The following is a 24,114-nucleotide window of genomic DNA, read 5'->3' as shown; positions in this document are numbered from 1 at the left end:
TTTTATAATTCTCCAAATTGATGCAGATTAAATCTTTTTGATAAGTATATATTTATTTCTTATCTCTTGCTTTTTCTTTCATTTTTTTTTTTTTTTGTAGAGACAGAGTTTCACTGTACTGCCCTCAGGTAGAGTGCCATGACGTCACATGGCTCACAGCAACCTCTAACTCTTGGGCTTATGCGATTCTCTTGTCTCAGCCTCCCAAGCAGCTGGGACTACAGGCGCTGCAACACCTGGCTATTTTTTTTTGTTGTTGTTGCAGTTTGGCCAGGGCTGGGTTTGAACCCGCCACCCTCGGCATATGGGGCCAGCGCCCTACTCACTGAGCCACAGGTACCGCCCTCTTTTTTTTTTTTTTTGAGATGACCTCACTTTGTTGCCCTTAGTAGAGTGCTGTGGCGTCATAGCTCACAGCAACCCTAAACTCTTAGGCTAAAGTGATTCTCTTGCCTCAGCCTCCCAAGTAGCTGGAACTACAGTTGCCTGCCACAATGCCTGGCTATTTTTTTGTTGTAGTTGTTGTTGTTAGCAGGCCCGGGCCAGGTTCAAACCTGCCAGGCTGGGTGTATGTGGCTGGCGCCCTAACCACTGAGCTATGGGTGCCGAACCTGTCTCTTGCTTTTTCATACTTCTGTATTTTCTTTTCTTTTCTTTTTTTTTTTAGACAGAGTCTCACTATGAGGCCCTTGGTAGAGTGCTGTGGTGTCACAGCTCACGGCAACCTCAAACTCTTGGGCTTAAGCGAGTCTCTTGCCTCAGCCTCCCAAGTAGCTGGGACTACAGGTGCCTGCCACAATGCCCGGCTATGTTTTGGTTGCAGTTGTCATTGTTGTTTAGCTGGCCCGGGCCAGGCTCGAACTCACAGGTCCCAGTGCATGTGATGGGCACTCTACCTACTGAGCTATGGGTGCCAACCCTATCTTCTGTTTTCGAAAACGGAATGTTCAAAATAAAAGAATCAGGCTGGGGTGGTGCCTGTGGCTCAACAGAGTAGGGTGCTGGCCCCATATGCCGTAGGTGGCGGGTTCAAACCCAGCCCTGGCCAAAACTGCAAGCAAACAAACAAACAAAAAAAAACCGGACATGGACCATGCCTCTACAAGAAAAAAAAAAAAAAAAAAAGAAAGAAAGAAAGAAAAAACGAAAAATCAGCTGAGTATGGTAGCATGTGCCTGTAAAGTCCCAGCTACTTGGGAGGCTGAGGCAGAGGATCGCTTGTGCTCAGGAGTTCAAGGATACAGTGAACTGTGATAATACCATTGCATTCTAGCCTGGGCAACAGAGCAAGATGCCATCTCAAAAAACAAACAAACAAACATGTTAATGGTGTAAAATCTGGAAAATACAAGAATGTAGCATAATCAGCTACATTATCCTCTGTAAGAACCATGATTTATGGACCAGGCTGGGTGGCTCATGACTGTAATGCTAGCACTCTGGGAGGCCAAGGCAGGGGGATTGCTTGAGCTCAGGAATGGAAAACCAGCCTCAGCAAGAGGGAGACCCCCTCTCTACTAAGAATAGAAAACTAGCTGGGTGTGGAGGCACATGCCTGTAGTTCCAGCTACTCTGGAGGCTGAAGCAAGAGGATCACTTAAGCCAAGAGTTTGAGGTTGCTGGGAGCTGTGATGCCACAGCTCTCTACCCAGGGAAACAAGAGTAAGACTCTGTCTTAAAAAACAAACAAACCCCCCCCGATTTACCATTGTGTTGTATTCCTTTTCAATGTGTTTTTTATTTCTCTATATCTTTTTGAGTACATTTTAAAAAAAGAATAGGAATCACAGGGGAATAAAAGCTGTAATATAAAATACATGCTAATTCTCAGAATGGAATCATTTCCGGAGCTACTGGTTATTCTTAGAAACAATTTATACTGCCTCCTAACTAAAAGGAAGCGCTGCCGCCATCAGTTGTTAGCTGACCAGCTGGAACCCGAGAGCCCTGTGGGTGGAGTGCGGGAGAAAAGGAGTCCTCATTCCTGATTTGCTGATTGGTGTCTGCAGTTGTCTTCTGTATATGCCTGATTGTGGCTCAGAATAGAGCGCCCTCTGCTGACCTATGTGCAAAATACCTCCCAGTGAATTTTCTGTAAAGAACTAAGCCGTGGCGAATGTAGGGGAAATACTTTATAATAATAATAAATATTAATTTGATTTGATACAAGTTGGAAATTGCTTGGAAGATAAAATATTTAGGTGGTCAGGGCGGCGCCCGTATCTCAGTGGGTAGGGCGCCGGCCACATACACCGAGGCTGGCGGGTTCGAGCCCGGCCTAGGCCTGATAAACAACAATGACAACTGCAACAAAAAATAGCCGGGCGTTGTGGCGGGCGCCTGTAGTCCCGGCTACTTGGGAGACTGAGGCAAGAGAATCGCTTAAGCCCAAGAGTTTGAGGTTGCTGGGAGCTGTGACGCGACAAAGTGAAACTCTGTCTCGAGAAAAAAAAAAAAAAGGTAGGTGGTCAAATTAGAAAGCTCATTCCCCTCCCTTTTTTTTTTTAACTTGAGAAGTATTGACGTGTTAAGTTTATTTTTAAAGTTAATGACTAAAATGGAGCATTTTAAAGTTCATTCTGGAAAGCAAAACTATGTAATTTTCAACAACATAACTTTATTGTCTTCAGAATCTTGATGAGTGTGAGTTTTTTTTAATGTTAAACTTCCTAACACTTGGGGAATGTAAAATGTGTCCTGTGACTCAGCAGTTTTCTCAGAATCACTTGTCTCCAGCCACAGCAGAGGATGTCATGAAACCATTGGTAATTGGGGCTTGAAACGCTTTGATTAGAGTCTTTATATATTATTGGTGTTGGCTTGAAGCCAGAAAAGCAGCCTATAAGGTGGAGTTAGGCTAGGGCTGACATGACACATCTGATCTGGCAGGTGGGTTTAGGTCCTATGTGACCTTCACCTGGTGTCTTTTATTCTTGTTGTTTTGTAAATTTACTGTCAACCTAAAAACCTATGTCTCGAGTAATTTAGGGTGATTGATTTAGAAGATTAACTTTTAAATTGGAAATGTTGTAATAGATCATGGGTATGCTGATTATTACTTTTTTCAAGACAGAGTCTTACTCTGTTGCCCTGGGTAGAGTGCCCTGGCATCATAGCTCTCAGCAACCTCAAACATTTTTTTTTTTTTTTTGCAGTTTTTGGCCGGGGCCGGGTTTGAACCTGCCACCTCCAGTATATGGGGCCCGTGCCCTACTCCTTGAGCCATAGGCACCGCCCAACCTCTAACTCTTGGGTTCAAGTGATCCTCCTGCCTCAACCTCCTGAGTAGCTGGGACTACGGGCACCTACCACAACACCTGGCTAATTTTTTCTATTTTCAGTAGAGAAGGGGGGTCTTGCTTTTCTTAGGCTGGTCTCGAACCCCTGAGCTCAAGCAATTCACCCACCTCAGCCTCCCAGAGTGCTAGGATTTGATTATTGTTTATTATTATTATTATTATTATTTTTTTTTTTTTGTAGAGACAGGGTCTCACTTTTATGGCCCTCGGTAGAGTGCCATGGCCTCACATGGCTCACAGCAACCTCCAACTCCTGGGCTTAAGCGATTCTCTTGCCTCAGCCTCCCGAGTAGCTGGGACTACAGGCGCCCGCCACAACGTCCGGCTATTTTTTGGTTGCAGTTTGGCCGGGGCCGGGTTTGAACCTGTCACCCTCGGTATATGGGGCTGGCGCCTCACCGACTGAGCCACAGGCGCCGCCCGATTATTGTTTATTATTAAGATAAGGTTAGGGCAGCACCTGTGGCTCAGTGGGTAGGGTGCCGGCCCCATATACCGAGGATGGTGGGTTCGAACCCGGCCCGGGATAAACTGCAACAAAAAAAACAGCCGAGCGTTGTGGTGGGCGCCTGTAGTCCCAGCTACTTGGGAGGCTGAGGCAAGAGACCCACTTAGCCCAGGAGTTGGAGGTTGCTGTGAGCTGTGACGCCATGACATTCTACTGAGGGTGATAAAGTGAGACTCTGTCTCTAAAAAAGAAAAAAAGATAAGGGTTAATATGGTTTTTGCTTTGAACTTTTATGTATGAAACTGTGGTTTTGGAAATGGAAGGGCAGAACAGTCTTGAAGAGGTTACTCCCATTGTTCTCCAGAATTGCTGGCCTTCTGCTAATAAAGCTTGATGGACCTATCCCCTATCTCTGCATATTGGCTTTACAGTGACAGGTGGCCAGACCCTTTGTCCAGTAACAGGCTCATTCTTTGCTTCTCATATAACAGTTAAAAGACATTAACAGAAGAGAAGACAATAATATCTAAATACATTATAGGATTCCATATAATGAAATATTGATACATTCATGAAAACAAATGTGCTCATTTGGAAAGATGCCATTATTTTATTGCCAAGTGAGTAAAAACTTGCAGAGCAGTAAGTATGCACTGATCTCATTTTCCTTAAAAAACTTATCTTGGTATAGGAACAGCAAAATGCTTAGAAGCACATGCAACAATTAAATGTTCATGGGGTCTAATTCATCATTTTTAAATTCATGATTGCTAATTTGTAAAAACATTTGCCCTCATTTATAATTTAATACTTCCAAGTTGTCTTTTCTTTTGTTTAGATTTTATTTATTTATTTTTTTAAGAAACACTGTTTCACTTTATCACCCTTGGTAGAGTGCTATGACGTCACAGCTCACAGCAACCTCCAGCTCCTGGGCTTAGGCGATTCTCTTGTCTCAGCCTCCCAAGTAGCTGGGACTACAGGCACCCGCCAAGCCCAGCTACTTTTGTTGTTGTTGTTGCAGTTTGTCCGGGGCCGAGTTCGAACCTGTCACTCTCAGTATATGGGGCCGGCGCCCTGCCCACTGAGCCACAGGCGCCACCCTAGATTTTATACATTTAAAGCTTCTATCTGGATGAAATTGCTATTGGTGTAAGGAATAAAATAGATATTGAGTTCCCCTGCTCCCCCCCAAATATTTCTACTGGGGCGCCCTAGACATATTTGAAAGTTATTTGAACTTCTCAGGAAAATAACACATAGGCAAAGTAGTGGAAACTTTTTTTTTTTTTGAGACAGAGTCTCTTTTTGTCACCCTCGGTAGAGTGCTGTGGCATCACAGCTCACAGCAACCTCCAACTCCTGGGCTCAAGTGATTCTTCTGTCTCCACCTCCCAAGTAGCTGGGACTACAGGCGCCTGCCACAACACCCTTCTATTTTTTGGTTGCAGCTGTCATTGTTTGGTGGGCCGGGCTGGATTCGAACCCGCCTGTTCAGGTGTATGTGGCAGGAGCCTTAGCCGCTTGAGCCACAGGCACCGATCCCAGACAGGTCAATTTTATGTTGTTTACGAAAAGGAGAATCTGGCCAGACTTGGCTAAGGTTAACAAAAGAAAGGGCAAAACTTAATAGGTTTAGTGTGGACTTCAGTAATTGAAAGGACTGGGAAGATGATTCAGATGAAGACATGTCTAATTTTGATCGTTTTTCTGAGATGATGAACAACATGGGTGGTGATGAGGATGTAGATTTACCAGAAGTAGACGGAGCAGGTGATGATTCACAAGACAGTGATGATGAAAAAATGCCAGATATGGAGTAAGAAATATCATCATCAACCGGATTTTGAGAAAGACAAATAACATCGGGTGGCACCTGTGGCTCAAAGGGGTAGGGCGCTGGCCCCATATGCCAGAGGTGGTGGGTTCAAACCCAGCCCTGGCCAAAACTGCAAAAAAAAAAAAAGACAAATAACTTCTCTGTAAGAGTTCATAATTGAGACAATTCCTGAGTTGATAGCTCTAAAGGCAGATACTGTATTTGCCTCCTTTAACCCATTTTTCAACCTTTTTTTTTTTTGAAGGCTTCTTTAAGGGTTAATATGTACCGTTGTATGGGGCAATTTTAATCAGCTAAGGCAATAACGTTATCCATGAACATTTCCCAGACTTCCATGAAGTTGTTGAGGTCCTAGGCAATTGATACAGCAGTTATGATAAATAAAAAATTTTCACGTAAGTCTCCTTTTCTTTTTTTTTAAATTTTTGTAAGTCTCCTTTTCTTCATAACATAGATACTGACATGATAGGAAGTTTTCAGTTTAGAAAAAGGTAACTAAATTTAGATTTTTTAGAACATGGACTCAAAAGTTGCCGAAACAAATTTGCTGACACCTTAAACTGATAACCTGCTTTCCCCCTGGTTTATCCTTTAGGATTGTTCCACTAAAGTTTATTTTTCTTTCTTTTTTTTTCTGGAGACAGGCTCAAGCTGTTGCCCTGGGGAGAGTGCCCTGGCGTCACAGCTCACAGCAACCTCCAACTCTTGGGCTTAAGTGATTCTCTTGCCTCAGCCTCCCAAGTAGCTGGGACTACAGGTGCTGGCCACAATGCCCAGCTATTTTTTTTTTTTTTTTTGGTTGTAGTTATCATCATTGTTGTTTGGCGGGCTGGGCTGGATTCGAAACCGCCAGCCCCAGTGTATGTGGCTGGCGCCCTAGCCGCTTGAGCTACAGGCCACGAGCCTAAAGTTTCTTTTTCTTTTCTTTTTTTTTTTTTGCAGTTTTTTTTTGGCCAGGGCTGGGTTTGAACCCACCACCTCCGGCATATGGGGCCGGTGTCCTACCCCTTTGAGCCACAGGCACTGCCCCTAAAGTTTATTTTTCAAAAAAATTACTTCACATTATTGTATGTTAAGTGATTAGTTGTCAGTGTTCCAGATGTATGTTAGTAAAACTAGTGAATGCCTTAACTTAGATGGTTTTTGAAGCCTATAAATTTGGTATTGTTTGGCCCTTAAGCTTTTACATCTTTTAGCATGAATGACAAAAAAAGCTATACATTGTTGCTTGAGAATCTGTACATTTAGACCAGATTTGTATTTGCACTGTCAGTATGGCAAATGAGTGAAAAAATGTTATGGAAATAAAAAATATTTTCTTTTCTTTTTTAATCAGCTTATACCAAGGGAGGAAAACCTCAATTTATTTTTATTTATTTATTTATTTTTGTAGAGACAGAGTCTCACTTTACCGCCCTCGGTAGAGTACCGTGGCCTCACACGGCTCACAGCAACTTCCAGCTCTTGGGCTTACATGATTCTCTTGCGTAAGCCTCCCGAGTAGCTGGGACTACAGGCGCCTGCCACAACGCCTGGCTATTTTTTTTTTGTAGTTTGGCTGGGGCTGGGTTTGAACCCACCAGGCTCCGTATATGGGGCCGGCGCCCTACTCACTGAGCCACAGGCGCCGCCCTCCCGGAAAACCTCAATTTATGTTCATGACAGTGGGGATTTTTTAAAAATGTCTACATTCTTTCTAATAAACTGTTGGAAGACTCAAAAAAAAAAAAACTAACAAAATAATTAATAAGGGCTTGCCTAGGCAGGAGTATTGCTTGAGGCCAGAAGTTTAAGACCAGCCTGGGCCACATATTGAAATCCAGTCTCTAAAAAAAATTTCAGGACTTTGTAAAATTACTATGCCAAGGGAGAAGTTAAGTCCCAGAGAATGAGTCACCTAGCATATTTGCAATTCTGCTTCGTAGATTATAGATTAATTTTCTTCCTCACCGCTCTTGTTCTGTAAATGACTAGAAGAGATCAGAGACCAGATCGCCTTGCCTTCCAATCACTGACATTTGTTATAGATTAATTGCCTCCTTTATTGTTCTGTGCCTATGTCAGACTAGAAGGCACAAAAGACCCCATGGCTATCACATCTTCAGTGTAGATTTTTCAATTTTTGAGATAGGGTCTCACTCTGTCACCTAGGCTGAAGTGTAGTAGCATGATCACAGCTCACTGAAGCCTAGAATTCCAGGACTTCAAGTGATCCCCCTGCCTCAGCTTCCCAAAGTATTAGAACTACAGATGTGAGCTGCCATGCTGGTCCGGAATGTTAAATATACCTTTCCTGAAAGAAAAAGACCATCTCAACTAATCAGGTCATTGTAACTACACATAAATCCTTACATAGGAAGATGTTGAAATTCTGTTAATCTCTCTAAACTTTGTTTATATAAATAATTCCAAACTTCCTACACTTTAAAACACTGACTTGCATTCTTTGGAATCTATGCTTCCCAGATGGCCATCCTTAAACTTTGTGCTTTAATAAACTCTCTTTCGACTTTTGATTATTTACATTGACAGGATCACAGCCGACACTTCCATAACAAAGACAAGTTAACAAGAGAAAACTGTGACAAATTTATTTGATCATAGTTTTACGTGACATGATTGAAGAACCAAAGATGCAGGGGAAGCCTTTGATTTTTGTGCTTAAATTCAATGAATGGACAGCCAGGTAGAACTAAGATTGAACAGACAGGATATGATTTTAATAATAGACTGAGTGGGGAAAACCAACAAAGTTCATTTGTTCAGATTCTTCTCAGCCTGTCTTGTGTAGCATTCCTTCCTCCCTGGTATGGGGCAGGACCCTCTCTGGCATGGGGGTCTTGTGACCTACAACCAGATAAGATACATCAGAGAATTTCTTTGCTGCTAGTTCTTTTTTTTTTTTTTTTGAGGCAGAGTCTCACTCTTTCACTCTGTCGCCCTCGGTAGAGCGCTGTGGCGACACAGCAACCTCACAGCTCACAGCAACCTCCAGCTCTTGAGTTTAGGCGATTCTCTTGCCTCAGCCTCCTGAGTAAATGGGACTACAGGGGCCCGCCACAACGCCTAGCTATTTTTTTTGTTGCAGTTTGGCCATGGCGGTTTGGAACCCGCCACCCTCGGCATATGGGGCCGGCGACCTACTCACTGAGCCACAGGCGCCGTCCTGTGGCTAGTTCTTACACAGAAAGGTAGGGGGAGATTAATCTTTTTAGGTTTTATGGTTAGATTTGGGGAAAAGGGATTTTAGGTTCCATGACCTTGGGGAAGGGAGATTCTAGTTTCTATGTCTTCCATGGAAGTGGGAGGGGATGAGGAGTTAGAGAGAGGATAGCTGCAGAAAGAAGGTGGGAGAGAAACTTTGCTTCTGATGCCTTCACTTTGGGTATGGATTTTTGTGCCCCAACAGCAGGTTTCACAGTATTGGAAAATCTCTAGTATTGGACTAATATCATAGTGACTTTGTTTACTCACGAGGTTTGCCTCTTTTGCTTGTTTAACTTTCTTGCACTTCATGTAGTTTTCCATCTTTTTTTTTTTTTTTTTGAGACAGAGTCTGTGTTGCCCTGGGTAGAGTGTCATGGTGTCATCATACCTCACAGCAACCTCAAACTTTTGGGCATAAGCCATCCTCTTGCCTCAGCCTCCCAAGTAGCTGGGACTACAGGTGCCCACCACAACCCCTGGCTAAGTTTTTTATTTTTGGTAGAGACAGGGTCTCATTCTTGCTCAGGCTGGTCTTGAATTCCTGAGCTCCAGTGATCCACCTGCCTCCTAAAGTGCCAGGATTATAGGAGTGAGCTACCTTGCCTGGCTTATCTTTTTAAGAATGATATTTTATATTCTGGATACTAATCCTTTGTCTGTTACATGCCTATAAAATATCTTCTCCGAATCTGTGGCTTTTCTTTTCCCATTTTAATGATGAGTTCTGATGAATAGATTTTGTTTTGTTTTAATAGTTTTTATTTGAAACTATCTCTGGCTACAGTCCAGCTACATGCACCAAGGGTGGCACGTTCGAACCCTGCCTGGGCCAGCTAAACGACAATGACAACTGCAACAAAAAATAGCCAGGCGTTGTGGTGGGTGCATGTAGTCCTAGCTACTTGGGAGGCTGAAGCAAGAGAATGAGTTAGGCCCAAGAGTTTGAGGTTGCTGTGAGCTGTAATGTCATGGCACTCTATCCAGGGCAACATAGTGAGACTCTGTCTCAAACAACAACAACAACAACAACAACAAAAAAAACTATCTAGCTCAAGCTTACAGAAAAGCTAAAAGTACAATAAAAAATACCCTTTTTCTTATTTTTTCCCAAACCATTTGAAAGTAAGTTGCCAATCTGGTGTCCCATCATCCCTGGATACTTCAGTGCTTTCTGCAGACAAGGATTATGCAACCACAAGACAACCAGCAAAATCAGGAAACTCACATGACTACTTCAGACTCCATTCAAGTTTCACCTATGAAGGCTTGACAATTAAGTTTGAGAACTTGCCATTGGGCGCTTACATTGGCAGCGCTGTACAAACAACTCAGCAAGGTTTCATAACCTTGGTATGTTCAGTGTCTCACAGCTGTGTTTGTGTGAACATGTGGTAGTGTCTTGCTGAGTGGCATTCATTATTATTGTTGCATGTTTTGTGTGCTATCTCAAGAATGTTGATGCTTGAATTAGAGCAATGAATAAACCTTCATCAATTTCTTGTTAGACTTGGCAAGAGTGGAAGAGATATCAGGGACATGTTAGTCCAAGTTTCTGGGATTAATCCATGAAGAAAATGGAAGTGTACAAATGGATTAAATGTTTTTCTGAGGGAAGAGAAAGTGTCACTAATGAATAGAGGTCAGAGTGGCCAGTAAGGAGCAGAACTGACAAAAATCTTCCAAAAGTTCATCAAACTGTGTGTCAAAATTGTTGGCTGACTGTGAAAGCATAACAGACCAAGCAAACATCAACAGAGAAACAGGAAAATCTTAACTGAAAATTTTGGCATGAGAAAGGTATGGCTCTTGCATCACAGCAATGCACCAGCTCATATGGCCTGTCTGTGAGTGAGTTTTTAGCCAGTGAAAAAATAACTATATTGGAGCACACTCCCTACTCACCTGATCTGGCTCCCAATGACTTTTTTCTTTATCCGAAGATAAAGGAAATATTGAAAAGAAGACATTTTCATAAGATTCAGGACATCAAGTGTAATATGACAAGAGCTCTGATGCCCGTTCCAGAAAAAGCTCCAAAATTGCTTTGGAGGGTGAACTAGGTGCTGGTGTTCGTGCATAACTTCCCAAGGGGAGTATCCCAAAGGGTACTCCATATTGACCATATTGATGTTCAGCAATGAGGTATGTAGCACATTTTCTAGGGTGAGTTCTCAAAGTTAATTGTGCAATCTTGTAAATGTAATCATACAGTATTAGACTGAAAAGATTTGACTTTTTCCACTCAGCATAATTCCCTGGAGATTCATTCATCAGGTTGTGGTGGGTATCGACATTTTCTTTCTTTCTTTTTTTTTTCTTGGCTGAGGCTGGGTTTGAACCCGCCACCTCTGGCATATGGGGCCAGCGCCCTACCCCTTTGAGCCACAGGCACCATCTAAGTATTGTTTCTTCCTTTTTATTGCTGAGTAGTATCCCACAGTATAGATGCACCACAGTTTGTTTACTCACTCATTTTAGGACAACTGGATTCTTTTCAAGTTTTCACTATTACTAATGAAGCTGCAACGAACATCCATGTACAAGTTTTTGTGGGAACATAGGTTTTCATTTCTCTGGAATGCAGTTACTAGGTTATGTGGCAATTACACGTTTAGTTTTTAAGAAACCGCTAGACTGGCTCGGCGCCTGTAGCTCTAGTGGCTAAGGTGCCAGCCACATACACCAGAGCTGGCAGGTTCAAATCCAGTCTGTGCCTGCCAAAATAACAATGACAACTACAATAAAAAAAATTTGGGTGTTGTGGCGGGCGCCTGTAGTCCCAGCTACTTGGGAGGCTGAGGCAAGAGATTTGCTTGAGCCCAGGAGTTGGAGGTTGCTGTGAGCTGTGATTTCACAGCACTCTACACAGGGCAACAGCTTGAGGCTCTGTCTAAAAAAAAAAGAAAGAAAGAAAAGAAACTGCTAGACTAGGGGCCAGGCATGGTGACTCACCCCTATAATCCCAGCACTCTGGGAGGCTAAGGTGGGTGGATTGCCTGAGTTCAGGAGTTGGAGACCAGCCTGAGCAAGTGTGAGACCTCATCTCTAAAAATTAGCTGGGCATTGTGGTGAGTGCCTATAGTCCCAGCTATATGGGAGTCTGAGGCAAGAGAATCACGTGAGCCCAAGAGTTTGAGGTTGCTGTGAGCTATGATGCTACGGCACTCTACTTATGGTGACAGAGTGAGACTCTGTCTCAAAAAAAAAAAAAAAAGCAAAGCAAAGCAAAGAAACAAGTAGACTATCAGAATGTACCATATTCCCACCTGCCATGTATGTACAAGTGACCCAGTTTCTTGGCATCCTGGACAGTGTCTGCTATTGTTATGCTTTTTTTGAGGGGGTGGTTGTGGTTTTTATAAACCATTTTGGTAGGTGTGTAGTGAGTGATAGTTCGTTGTGGTTTTAGTTTCATTTCTCTAATGGCTAATGATACTGAACATCTTTTCATGTGCTTATTTGCTGTCTGTGTGTCCTGTTCAGTGAAGTGTTTCTTCACACCTTTTGCCCATTTTCTAATGGGATTGTTTGTTTCTTTACTGGTGAGTTTTGAGAGTTCTTTATAGATTTTAGATACTAGCCTTTTGTTGAATCGTGTTTTACAAATATTTCCTCTCAGCCTATGGCTTGTCTTTTCACAGAGCAGAAGTTTCCATTTATCAAATTTTCCTTTCCTGTATTGTGCTTTTGGCACCTAGTCTAAATCCTTTCTGCCTAGTCCTAATTCCAAAGATATTTTTGTAGGCTTTTCCCCTAAAAGTTGCATAGGTTCACACTTTACATATAAGTCCAGGATCCATTTTTTTTTTTTTTTTGTAGAGACAGAGTCTCACTTTATGGCCCTCGGTAGAGTGCTGTGGCATCACACAGCTCACAGCAACCTCCAACTCCTGGGCTTAAGCGATCCTCTTGCCTCAGCCTCCCAAGTAGCTGGGACTACAGGCGCCTGCCACAGCACCCGGCTATTTTTTGGTTGCAATTTGGCCGGGGCCGGGTTTGAACCCGCCACCCTTGGTATATGGGGCTGTCACCTTACCAACTGAGCCACAGGCGCCGCCCCACTTTTTTTTTTTTTTTGAGACAGATACTCTCTATGTCACCCTGAGTAGAGTGCCATGGTGTCACAGTTCACAGCACCCTCAAACCGTTGGGTTTAAGCGATTCTCTTGCCTCAGCCTCCTAAGTAGTTGGGACTACAGGTGACCACCACAATGCCCAGGTATTTTTTTTTTTTTTTTTGCAGTTTGATGTAACATTTTATTTTATAATAAAAAGTAAAGCAAGCAAACAAACAAAAAACACCATAAGCAAAGTTAAAGACAAACAAGGAATATTTACATCTCATATACAAAGGACTAAGTTTCCTAAACATAAAGAGCTCCTAGAAATTGCTAAAAAGATCAATAACCCAGTAGAAAAATGAAACAAGTTCTTGTAATAGGAAACAACTGGCCCTTCAACAAATGAAGAGAGGCTTGGTAAAATAAAGGCAGGATTTGTAAAACCTGGAAGGTCTTTTCTGAGCATTCCCTTAATCTAATTCAGACCTTTTTTCTAGTTCTTGACTTAAATCCTGCCAAGGCCTGCCCATCCACTCAAGTGTTTTATTTTTGAGCCACAGACACCATCCCTCAAGTGTTTTATTTTTATTGACTCAAATCATATTGTACTGGTCTGTCAACCATTCAAGGTTTTTTTCCTCCTGCAAGTTCTGTGTCGAGGATCTAGTGAACCTGAACTACTTATTTATTCATTTTTTGTTTTTGAGATAGAATCTCAAGCTGTGGCCCTGGATAGAGTGCCGAGGCATCACAGCTTGCAGCAACCTCAAACTCTTGGGCTTAAGCGATTCTCTTGCCACAGCCTCCTGAGTAGCTGGGACTACAGGCACCTGCCACAACGCCCAGCTATTTTTTTTGGTTGTAGTTGTCATTGTTGTTTGGCAGGCCCAGGCTGGATTCGACCCGCCAGCTCTGGTGTAAGTGGCTGGCACCCTAGCCACTGAGCTACAGGCACCCAGCCAACCTGAACTACTGCTGCCTGTCCTTCTCCACCACTGTCTGTCCAGTGTTTCATCACTCCGAAATGAAACCACAGCTGACTGCTGAGTAACAGGAACCTGCCCCATGACAGTGTGTCCTGTAAGAGCACAGACCTAGGAAAGGTTTCATTGCTCAGTCACTGCCTAAAACTTCACACCTAACAAAATTGAAAACATGCAGACCAAGGACACAGAGGGGACATTAGCTAGGGTGGGGTGGGGCAAGGGTACTTGTAAAGGGATAAGGCCTCTGACGAGGCAGCCACATCCCAGAACAGCTATGCTTGCTGCTCTGCCTCTGTGAGTGCAAGTCAGGCAAGCCCCGGCATCTGGCTGCTTGAGTTTCTCCTGGAGCCCCCAGAGCTGGTTTTGCCCCTAGTCGATGTGGTTCTGAAGGCTGGCTATGTCTGTGGCCAGCTGTAGGCCATCCGGGAAGCTAGCTTGGGCCTGCCGTAGACTGTGAGGAACCAGGATTCCGGAGCAATTCATGGGATCCTGGGGGACCCTCAGAGGACTCTTGCTCTGGAGTCTTAGTGGGGCCCTTGAGCCTGCACAAACCTTCCTCACGGGGTCCCACCTCCTCTGGAGTCAGGGCGCCAGCTCCCACCACCATGAACTTCTGGAATCCATCCTGGGCTTCATGGCATGGACGCAGCCCTGGGGCTCCATACGGGAAGCATACTGCAGGGGTCCTACAGACTTGGCGCCCATGGCGTAGCGATCCTTGGCAAGCGAGAGCCATCCCTCCTCCACCAGGGCGTTTGACACCGCCCGCTTCGCCTCTAGCTCCTCCAGGTCCCCGAGTAGCTGCAGGAGCAGCGAGTCCAGCTTCCCTTTCAGGTCCGGCGCAGCCATGGACACGCGTCAGGTATCAGGTGGGCTGACTGACTCATGCCCGGCTATTTTTTTTTTTTTTATTGCAGTTGTCATTGTTTAGCAGGCCCGGTCTGGGTTGTAACCCGCCAGCCCCAGTGTATGTGGCCGGCGCCCTAACCACTTGAGCTACGGGCACGGAGCTAATCCATTTACTTTGAGTTAATTTTTGTGGAAAGTGCAGTTTGGGTCCATGTCCTTTTGTTTGTTTTTATTTTTGTTTTGCTGATGGGTGTCTGATGGCTCCAGCATCTTTTGTTGAAAAGAGTATCCTTTCGTTGAATTGCTTTTGCACCTTTGTCAAAAATCAGTTGGGCACTTTTGTATGGGTTTATTTCTGAGTTCTCTGTTTTGTTCCATTGATCTATGTGTCTGTCCCTCCAATACCACACTGTCTTGATTGCTGTAGTTATACAGTACACCTTAATATTGAGGACAGTGATTCCTTCCACTTCATTCTTTTTTCAAGATTGTTTTAGGTCAGGCAAGGTGGCTCACGCCTGTAATTCTAGCACTCTGGGAGGCCTAGGCGGGTGGATTGCTTGAGTTCAGGAGTTGGAGACCAGCCTGAGCCACAGTGAGACTGTGTTTTTCTAAAAATAGAAAAACTAGCGGGGCATTGTGGCTGGTGCCTGTAGTCCCAGCTACTTGGGAAGCTGAGGCAAGAGGAACACTTGAGCCCAAGCGTTTGAGGTTGATGTGAGCTATGATGATGCCATGGCACTCTTCCCAGGGCACAGAGTGAGACTCTGTCTGAAAAATAAATAAATAAATAAAAGATTGTTTTAGCTACATTCTAAGATCTGTTCCTTGCCTTGAATTTCATTTCATTTCATTTTTTGGCATACAGTCTTACTCTGTTGCCCTGGGTAGAATGCTGTAGCAACATAGCTAATAGCAACGTCAAACTCTTGGGCTTGAGCAATCCTTTTGCTTCAGCCTCCTGCGCAGCTTGGACTACAAGCACCTGCCAAAATGCCCAGCTAGTTTTTCTATTTTTAGTGGAGACAGGGTCACACTATTGGTCAGGCTGGTCTGGAACTCATCAGCTCAAGCAATCCTCTCACTTCGGTCTCCCAGAATGTTAGGATTACAGGAGTGAGCTCCATATAAATTTTAGAATGATCTGATCTGCAAAAAAATCCCACTGGCATTTTGATAAGAAGTACATTAAGCTTATTATAAATCAATTTAGGGAAGAACTGACATCCTTCCTATGTTGAGTCTTCTGATCCATGATTTATTTATTTAGGTCTTCTTTGATTTATTTCATCAGCATTTAAAATTTTTAGCATACAGGTCCTGTTCATATTTTGTTAAATTCTTTTGATCAGTCCTCAAGTTCACAGATTCTATCCTCTCTCTATCCTTTCACTGTACTACTGTGCCCATCCAACGATGATTTCTATCTCAGCTCTTGTATTTTTTAGTCCTATACTTTCCTTTGGGTTCTTATTTTATAACTTCTATTTCTTTGCTGGAAGTTTTTATTTTTATTTTTTTCATTTGTTTTAAGAACGTTCATAATTACTTGTGGAAGCTATTTTATGGTGGCTATTTTAAAATCCTTAACAGATAATTCCAGCACATGATTTATCTCAGTGCTGGTGTCTGTTGATTATCTTTTCTCATTCAAATTGTTGATTTTCCTTGTTCTTTGTATGACAAGTGATTTTTTTTAATATATCCAAAATATTGGATGTTACATTATAATATTTAATCTCTTGTGGGAATATCATATTGTGAACTTTAATCTTTTTTTTTTTCTGTTGGTCCCCTGTTGAAGTGTAGTGAGAGGAGGGACAGGCAGGCATGCATGTCCAATTTCCCACTGGGCCCTCTGGACACCAGCCCAGCAAAAGTGGAGCACTTACACTGCCTCATTGTAGATGGGTGGGGTGGAAATTCATCTGCCCCCTCAGTCTGCTGACAATTTCCCAGAAAAATTAGGACATAGACTGTCACCATCTCCTTTCCTCTGTGTGGGGGTATAAGCTCACCTCCCCGGATCCCTGCTGACATCAGAGGTGAGGGGAACATAGAATCTTGATTACAGCTGACTCATACTGCCTTGTTTAGTCTCCACTGGGGTGGAGCATCAGTTCACATGCTCTGGGTGTGGGTTTGGGTAGAATATCAGCTCCAGGGGCCCTGGTGGCTCATGCCTATTATCCTGACACTCTGGGAGGATGAGGCAGGTGGCTAGCTTTAGCTCAGGAGTTCAAGACCAGCCTGACCAAGAGCAAGACCCTACCTCTACTAAAAATAGAAAAACTAGCCAGGTATCATGGCAGGTGCCTGTAGTCCCAGTTACTCAGGAGCTTGAGGCAAAGGGATCACTTGAGCCCAAGAGTTTGAGGTTGCTGTGAGCTATGACCCCATGGCACTCTACCCAGGGCAACAGAGTGACATTATGTCTCCAAAAAAAAATAATATCAGCTCCCTCCTCCCCAAAGGAAACTGTGGAGTAGAGGGGATGGGGTTTGGGTTTCCTCTTGGTGTTTGGCTAGTGTAGCGCTGGTATTATCCAAAAGGTTTTCTGTTGTTAGGCCACCTTTTTTTCCAGACCTTTGACTAAGGGTCTAGGACTTTTCCTAGACCTTTATTTTCATCTGTGCCACTTGGCAGCTCCAGATTAGATTACTGCAGGGTATAGGGAAGGCAATAAAATTGCTGAGGAAACTCTCTGCCAAGCTGTTCCTCACGTCCTGAGCTCCCCAAGCGCTCCACCTTCTTCTTTCCGCCTCTCAGAGTCTTCTATGCTTGTTTGTTGTGTTGTGTACATAGATTTTTAACTGTAAGAGAGAAGACTCAGGAGGAATGGGACCACTCCATTCTGGCAGGACTAGAAGTCCTGTTACTGCTTATTCTGGTGCTCAAATTGTTCAGACTTGGCCCAGAGAGAGCCTCTTTCAGCTGGCCCCTCAACATGACCTCACTGTTCTTTGAGCACTTTCTTATGCCCTGGCACAAAATGTTCCAGGCTCACCTTGGCTTTCCCTACCCCAGCCCTGGGATCCGCCATTTCTCCAAAGAGCCCTGTATCCTTTAGTGGTATTTAGAAACCATGGCGAGGCTGACAGCTGCCCTCCTCACGTTCCTCCAGCTGTGGCACTTAGCTTTTCTTAACAGAAGATGTGTGAAAGACAAGGTTAGATGTGTATGTAGTCATATCAGATGCACCTCTTTGCAGCACCTGAGGCCCTCACAGGCTGACACTGGCTGCTAAGAAAGTATGGGCTTGCCTTTGCAAGTGGGCTTACAAATGACCAACTGCAGGTATAGCTGGAAGAAGGTTCCAGAGAGATCTTGGAGCTGGATCTATGAGTGCCTTAGTTTGCTCTGTGAATGAACAGGGAGCCTGCTAACACCATCAGTGTGTTCCTGCTGCACCCAGACTGTCGAGTGACTTCCATTGTTGAGTTCTAAGGGGTGTGACTTGGAACAGCAGAGACAGCCCCTGCACCAGCACCCTACTTCAGACCTGGAGGCCAGGTTTGCCCCCTCCAGAAGCTTTCCTGTGTGGACCACTCTGTCACCCCTCTCTTTCCCAGCCTCCTCCAGCGTCTTGGCCAGTTGTTTGTGAATCACCCAAGTCCCTCCTTTCTAGGACTCTCTGTTCCCTCCGTAACTCCCTGCACTGTGGGGTCATTGGAGCCCTTCCTTGGTACCACCTGCAGCTCAGAGGGTCCTAGGGCAAGCCTGGCTGAGCAGCTTGGAGGTGCCATCTTGGCACTTTTGCCCTTGGCCATAGGGATGGGTTAGTCGGTCCTTATCTCTTAGTTCATAAATAGTAAAGTACTGAGGGCTTAGAAAGTTCCAGCCACCAGCTGGGCACCAGATACAGTATCTACATTTTGGGAATGAGGACACAGGCTGGAGGATCTGCAGTTCTTGGCAAAGCTGGGATCAGGAGAGCTGCCCACTAGACTGGGTGGGCAGAGGGTGCCCCTGACAAACACTCTTTGCTTGACCAGACTTTAGTCAGTCTCTTGAACCTTCTGCTAGGCCCATCTGTGCACTTCCTTGTAAAATCCAGTTTTAGCAAAGAACTCTGCTAAGTCAGTTTGGCCAGAACCCTCCGTCCTCAGTGTCTGATCATCCTCCATATCTGATCCCACTTGGTATCTGATGAGGTTCCTCACCCTGCCCCATTCCTGGGTGATGCCTGATTGCTATGACCTGTCTTCAGCATGAATCCCTCTCACTCTCTCTGTTTCCTCCCAGTGACTTTCTATCCACTGACCCCCACCTGTTCCTGGGCTGTGTATTCTCACTGGCCCAGTTCTGCACTTACCTCTCTTTCCTCCTATTGCAATAGCCCTGAATAAAAATCTGTTTTTACCACTTGAACTACAGTCCAGCTTTGGTTTTTCTCTGACACACAGAAGATGCAGCAGGTTAGATGAGGAGAGGATGGGGGAGGCCAGGAAGGAGCAAAGCACCAGATGGAGTCACTGAGTCCTCTTTGCCCCCAACGAAGTCAAGTGATTCCACCTGGACTACCAGTCATAGAAGCCCCAAGAAATCTGGGGCTGCCAGGGCTGGAGGTGTTTGCGTCTAACTCAGAGGAGACCCCTAGACAACCCCTTGGGCATCTGCCTGGGGTGGGCGATGCATTCCAAGAAACAGATATCCCTGACATAGTTGTTGCTTTTCTGCATTCCTTGTCATTTTGTGCTTTTACTAAGTTTGTATGAATCCCTCAACTTAGTATCAATAGTTCTGCAAGCATTTAAACTTTATATAAATGGTGTTGGTGTATGTATTCTCATACTATGTGCCTCTCAACACATTTCCTAGAGATCAATCCTTTCTTGGTTTCATAACAACACCCTATGGATTGTATTGTTCACTTAAAAAAATGGTATCTTTGGATTAACAAATATTTTCTATTTGAATATAGAAGACTCAAATGATTCTCTCCTATATAGTTTGTGTGGTTGTATCTAATTTAAGGAATTGTTTCCTTTTTTTTTTATTGTTTCAGGTTCATTGAGGGTACAAAGAATTAGGTTACAATGTTTGCATTTTTAGGTAGAGTCCCTCTTATAATTGTGTCCTGCCCCCAGGAATTATTTTCTATCCTGGGCTTATAAAGCTATCCTTTTGCAATTTCTTTTCTTTTTTTTTTTTTTTTTTATTTTCTGTTCGTTTCAATATATGTTTTCTTCCCCTTTGACTGTTTCTTTTTTTTTTTTTTAATTTTTTTTATTAAATCATAACTGTATACAATGATATGATTGTGGGGCATCATACACTCACTTCATAAACCATTTGACACATTTTTATCACAGTGGTTAACATAGCCTTTCCGGCGTTATCTCAGTTACTGTGCCAAAACATTTACATTCTACATTTACCAAGTTTCGCAAATACCCCTATAATATGCACCACAGGTGTGATCCCACCGATTCCCCTCCCTCTACCCACCCCCCCCCTTCCCACTTCCCCCTGTTGTTAAGTTGTAGCTGGGTTATAGCTTTCATGTGAGAGTCCCAAATTAGTTTCATAGTAGGGCTGTGTACATTGGGTATTTTTTCTTCCATTCTTGGGATATGGAGCTGGAACATATTCTTTTTTTTTTTTTTTTTTTGTAGAGACAGAGTCTCACTTCATGGCCCTCGGTAGAGTGCCGTGGCCTCACACAGCTCACAGCAACCTCCAACTCCTGGGCCCAAGCGATTCTCCCGCCTCAGCCTCCCAAGTAGCTGGGACCACAGGCGCCCGCCACAACGCCCGGCTATTTCTTGGTTGCAGTTTGGCCGGGGCTGAGCTTGAACCTGTCACCCTCAGTATATGGGGCCGGCGCCCTACCGACTGAGCCACAGGCGCCACCCTCTTTTCTTTTTTTTTAAAAATTCCTTTATTTATTTATTTTTTCGTAGAGACAGAGTCTCACTTTATCGCCCTTGGTAGAGTGCTGTGGCGTCACACAGCTCACAGCAACCTCCAACTCCTGGGCTTAGGCGATTTGCTTGCCTCAGCCTCCCGAGTTAGCTGGGACTACAGGCGCCTGCCACAATGCCTGGCTATTTTTTTGTTGCAGTTTGGCCAGTTCAAACCCCCCACCCTGGGTATATGGGGCTGGCACCCTACTCACTGAGCCACAGGCACTGCCCTGCAATTTCTTCTATAATGTCTTTCAAGTTTTGGTTTTCACATTTACATTTTAATTCTCCTAGACCTGATTTTTATGTAAAGTGTGAGGTAGGAATCTGATTATATTCTTTCCCTCAAGTGGATGCTGTTGTCCCAGCTGTTTGTGAAAATATACATCCTTTCCTACTGATCTGCTGTCACCTCAGTATGAGTCAGGTGGATCAGACAGGACTGTTTCCAGGCACTCTTCTTTTTCTTTGAGATGTTTGTATTTCCTTTCAACAACATCACACTGCCTCAGTATAGTAAATCTTGAGCTGGGCGCGGTGACTTAAGCCTGTAATCTTACCACTTTGGGAGGCTGAGGTAGGAGGATTGCTTGTGGCCAGGAGTTGGAGACCAGCCTGAGCAAGAGTGAGACCCCATCTCTACTAACAATAGAAAAACTAGCCAGGCATGATGGTGTACGCCTGTAGTTCCAGCTACTCGGGAAGCTGAGGCAGGAAGATCACTTAAGCCCAGGAGTTTGAGGTTGCAATGAGCAATGTCACTGCACTCTAGCCTGGGGAACAGAGTAAGACCTTGTCTCAAAAAAAAAAAAAAATCTTGGGGCGGTGCCTGTGGCTCAAAGGAGTGGGGTGTCCTTCCCATATACCAGAGGTGGTGGGTTCAAACCCGGCCCCAGCCAAAAAAAAAAAAAAAAACTGCATTAAAAAAAAATCTTGAAATCTGAAGACAAGTTTCCCTATTTCATCCTTTTAAAGTACTGTCTTAGCCATTACATTTTTAAATAAACTTTTAAAGTCAGCTTTTGAAGTTCCTCAAGAAACCTTTGTGAGACTCTGCTTGAAATCGCATTGAATGTAAGATACATTTGGCCAGATTCTACATCTTTCCTGATAGTGGTTCTTCCAGTATGAATATAGCATAACTCTCAATTTCTTTAGGGATAATTTGGCCTGGAGATAAAAATAAAAGTTGACTCTGGAGACAACTTCATGAGTCCAAAGCCTGGCTCTGCTCTGGTGTTTGACCACGGGAAAGTCACTTCACCTCAGTGCCACGATATACTCATCTGCCAACTGGGGATAATGATAGTACTGATTTCATAGGACTGCTTTGAGGATTAGACATGCACATGATGTACTTGGAGTAGTGCAGGCCACTGTAATGACTAATTGTTTTCATAATTGTTCCCAGGTTTATTTATAGATGATCATATTTTTGGCTACTATTATCGATGCTATTTTTTTCTTATTAAATCATAGCTGTGTACATTGATATATTCATGGGGCATCATTCACTAGCTTCACAGACCGTTTACCAAGTTTCACATATACCCTTGTAAGATGCACCGCTGGTGTAATCCCACCAATCCCCTTCCCTTTACCCACCTCTCTGCCTCCCCTCCCTTTCTCCCTTCCCCATATTCTTAGGTTTTAACTGGGTTATAGCTTTCATGTGAAAGCCCTAAATTAGTTTCACAGTAGGGCTGAGTACATTGGGTACTTTTTCTTCATTCTTGAGATACTTTACTAAGAATATGTTCCAGCTCCATCCATGTAAACATGAAAGAGGTAAAGTCTCCATCTTTCTTTAAGGCTGCATAATATTCCATGGTGTACATATACCACAATTTATTAATCCATTCGTGGATCGATGGGCACTTGGGATTCTTCCCTGACTTAGCAATTATAAATTGGGCTGCAATAAACATTCTGGTACAAATATCTTTGTTATGATGTGATTTTTGGTCTTCTGGGTATATGCCCAGTAGAGGGATTACAGGATTGAATGGCAGATCTATTTTTAGATCTCTAAGTGTTCTCCATATCTCTTTCCAAAAGGAATGTATTAATTTGCATTCCCACCAGCAGTGCAAAAGTGTTCCCTTTTCTCCATATCCGCGCCAACATCTCTGGTCTTGGGATTTTGTGATATAGCCTAGTCTCACTGGAGTTAGATGGTATCTCAAAGTAGTTTTGATTTGCATTTCTCTGATGATTTAAGATGATGAGCATTTTTTCATATGTCTGAAGGCCACGCGCCTGTCTTCTTCAGAGAAGTTTCTCTTCAAATCCCTTGCCCAGCCTGCGATGGGATCCCTTGTTCTATTCTTGCTAATGCGTTTGAGTTCTCTGTGGATTCTGGTTATTAAACCTTTGTCGGAGACATAACCTGCAAATATCTTCTCCCATTCTGAGGGCTGTTTGCTTGCTTTACTTACTGTGTTCTTGGCTGTGCAGAAGCTTTTTAGTTTGATCAAGTTCCAGTAGTGTATTTTTGAAGCTGCTTCAATTGCCCGGAGGGTCCTCCTCATAAAATACTCGCCCAGACCGATTTCTTCAAGGGTTTTCCCTGCACTCTCCTCTAGTATCTTTATAGTTTCATGTCTTAAGTTTAAATCTTTTATCCAGTGAGAGTCTATCTTAGTTAATGGTGAAAGGTGTGGGTCCAGTTTCAGTCTTCCACAGGTTGCCAGCCAGTTCACCCAGCACCATTTGTTAAATAGGGAATCTTTTCCCCACTGAATGTTTTTAATTGGCTTGTCAAAGATTAAATAATGGTAAGTAGCTGGGTTCATCTCTTTGTTCTCTATTCTGTTCCAGACATCTACTTCTCTGTTTTTGTGCCAATACCATGCTGTTTTGATCACTATCGATTTGTAGTATAGTCTGAGGTCTGGTAGAGTGATTCCTCCTGCTTTGTTTTTATTTCTGAGTAATGTCTTGGCTATTTGAAGTTTTTTCTGATTCCATATAAAATGAAGTATTGTTTTTTCAAGATCTTTAAAGTATAACAGTGGAGCTTTAATAGGGATTGCATTGAAATTATATATTGCTTTGGGTAGTATGGACATTTTAATAATGTTGATTCTTCCCAGCCATGAGCATGGTATGTTTTTCCATTTGTTAATATTTTCAGCTATTTCTTTTCTTAGAGTTTCATAGTTCTCTTTATAGAGATCTTTCACGTCCTTTGTTAGATAAATTCCCAAATATTTCATCTTCTTTGGCACTACTGTGAATGGGATAGAGTCCTTAACTGTTTTTTCAACTTGACTATTGTTGGTATATATAAAGGCTACCGATTTATGAATGTTGATTTTGTAACCTGAGACACTGCTGTATTCCTTGATCACTTCTAAGAGTTTTGTAGTAGAGTCCCTAGTGTTTTCCAGATATACAATCATATCATCTGCAAAGAGTGAAAGTTTGATCTCTTCTGACCCTATGTGGATACCCTTGATCACCTTTTCTTCCCTAATTGCAATGGCTGAAACTTCCATTACAATGTTAAAAAG

General features: G+C 43.4%; 2 pseudogenes; one reads left to right on the top strand and one right to left on the bottom strand.

Moving 5' to 3' along the window:
* Nucleotides 1-2,081: 2,081 nt before the first annotated feature.
* LOC128578173 (T-complex protein 1 subunit epsilon-like) overlaps nucleotides 2,082-24,114 on the top strand; it is a 66,153-nt pseudogene continuing 44,120 nt past the window's right edge.
* On the bottom strand, nucleotides 13,980-14,690 carry LOC128576804 (coiled-coil domain-containing protein 115-like; annotated as a pseudogene).

This window comes from Nycticebus coucang, chromosome X (genome assembly GCF_027406575.1).
Source record: "Nycticebus coucang isolate mNycCou1 chromosome X, mNycCou1.pri, whole genome shotgun sequence".
Taxonomy (NCBI): Eukaryota; Metazoa; Chordata; class Mammalia; order Primates; family Lorisidae; genus Nycticebus; species Nycticebus coucang.
Note: the sequence above shows the minus strand (reverse complement) of the source record. Positions and strands in the feature narration are given on the sequence as shown.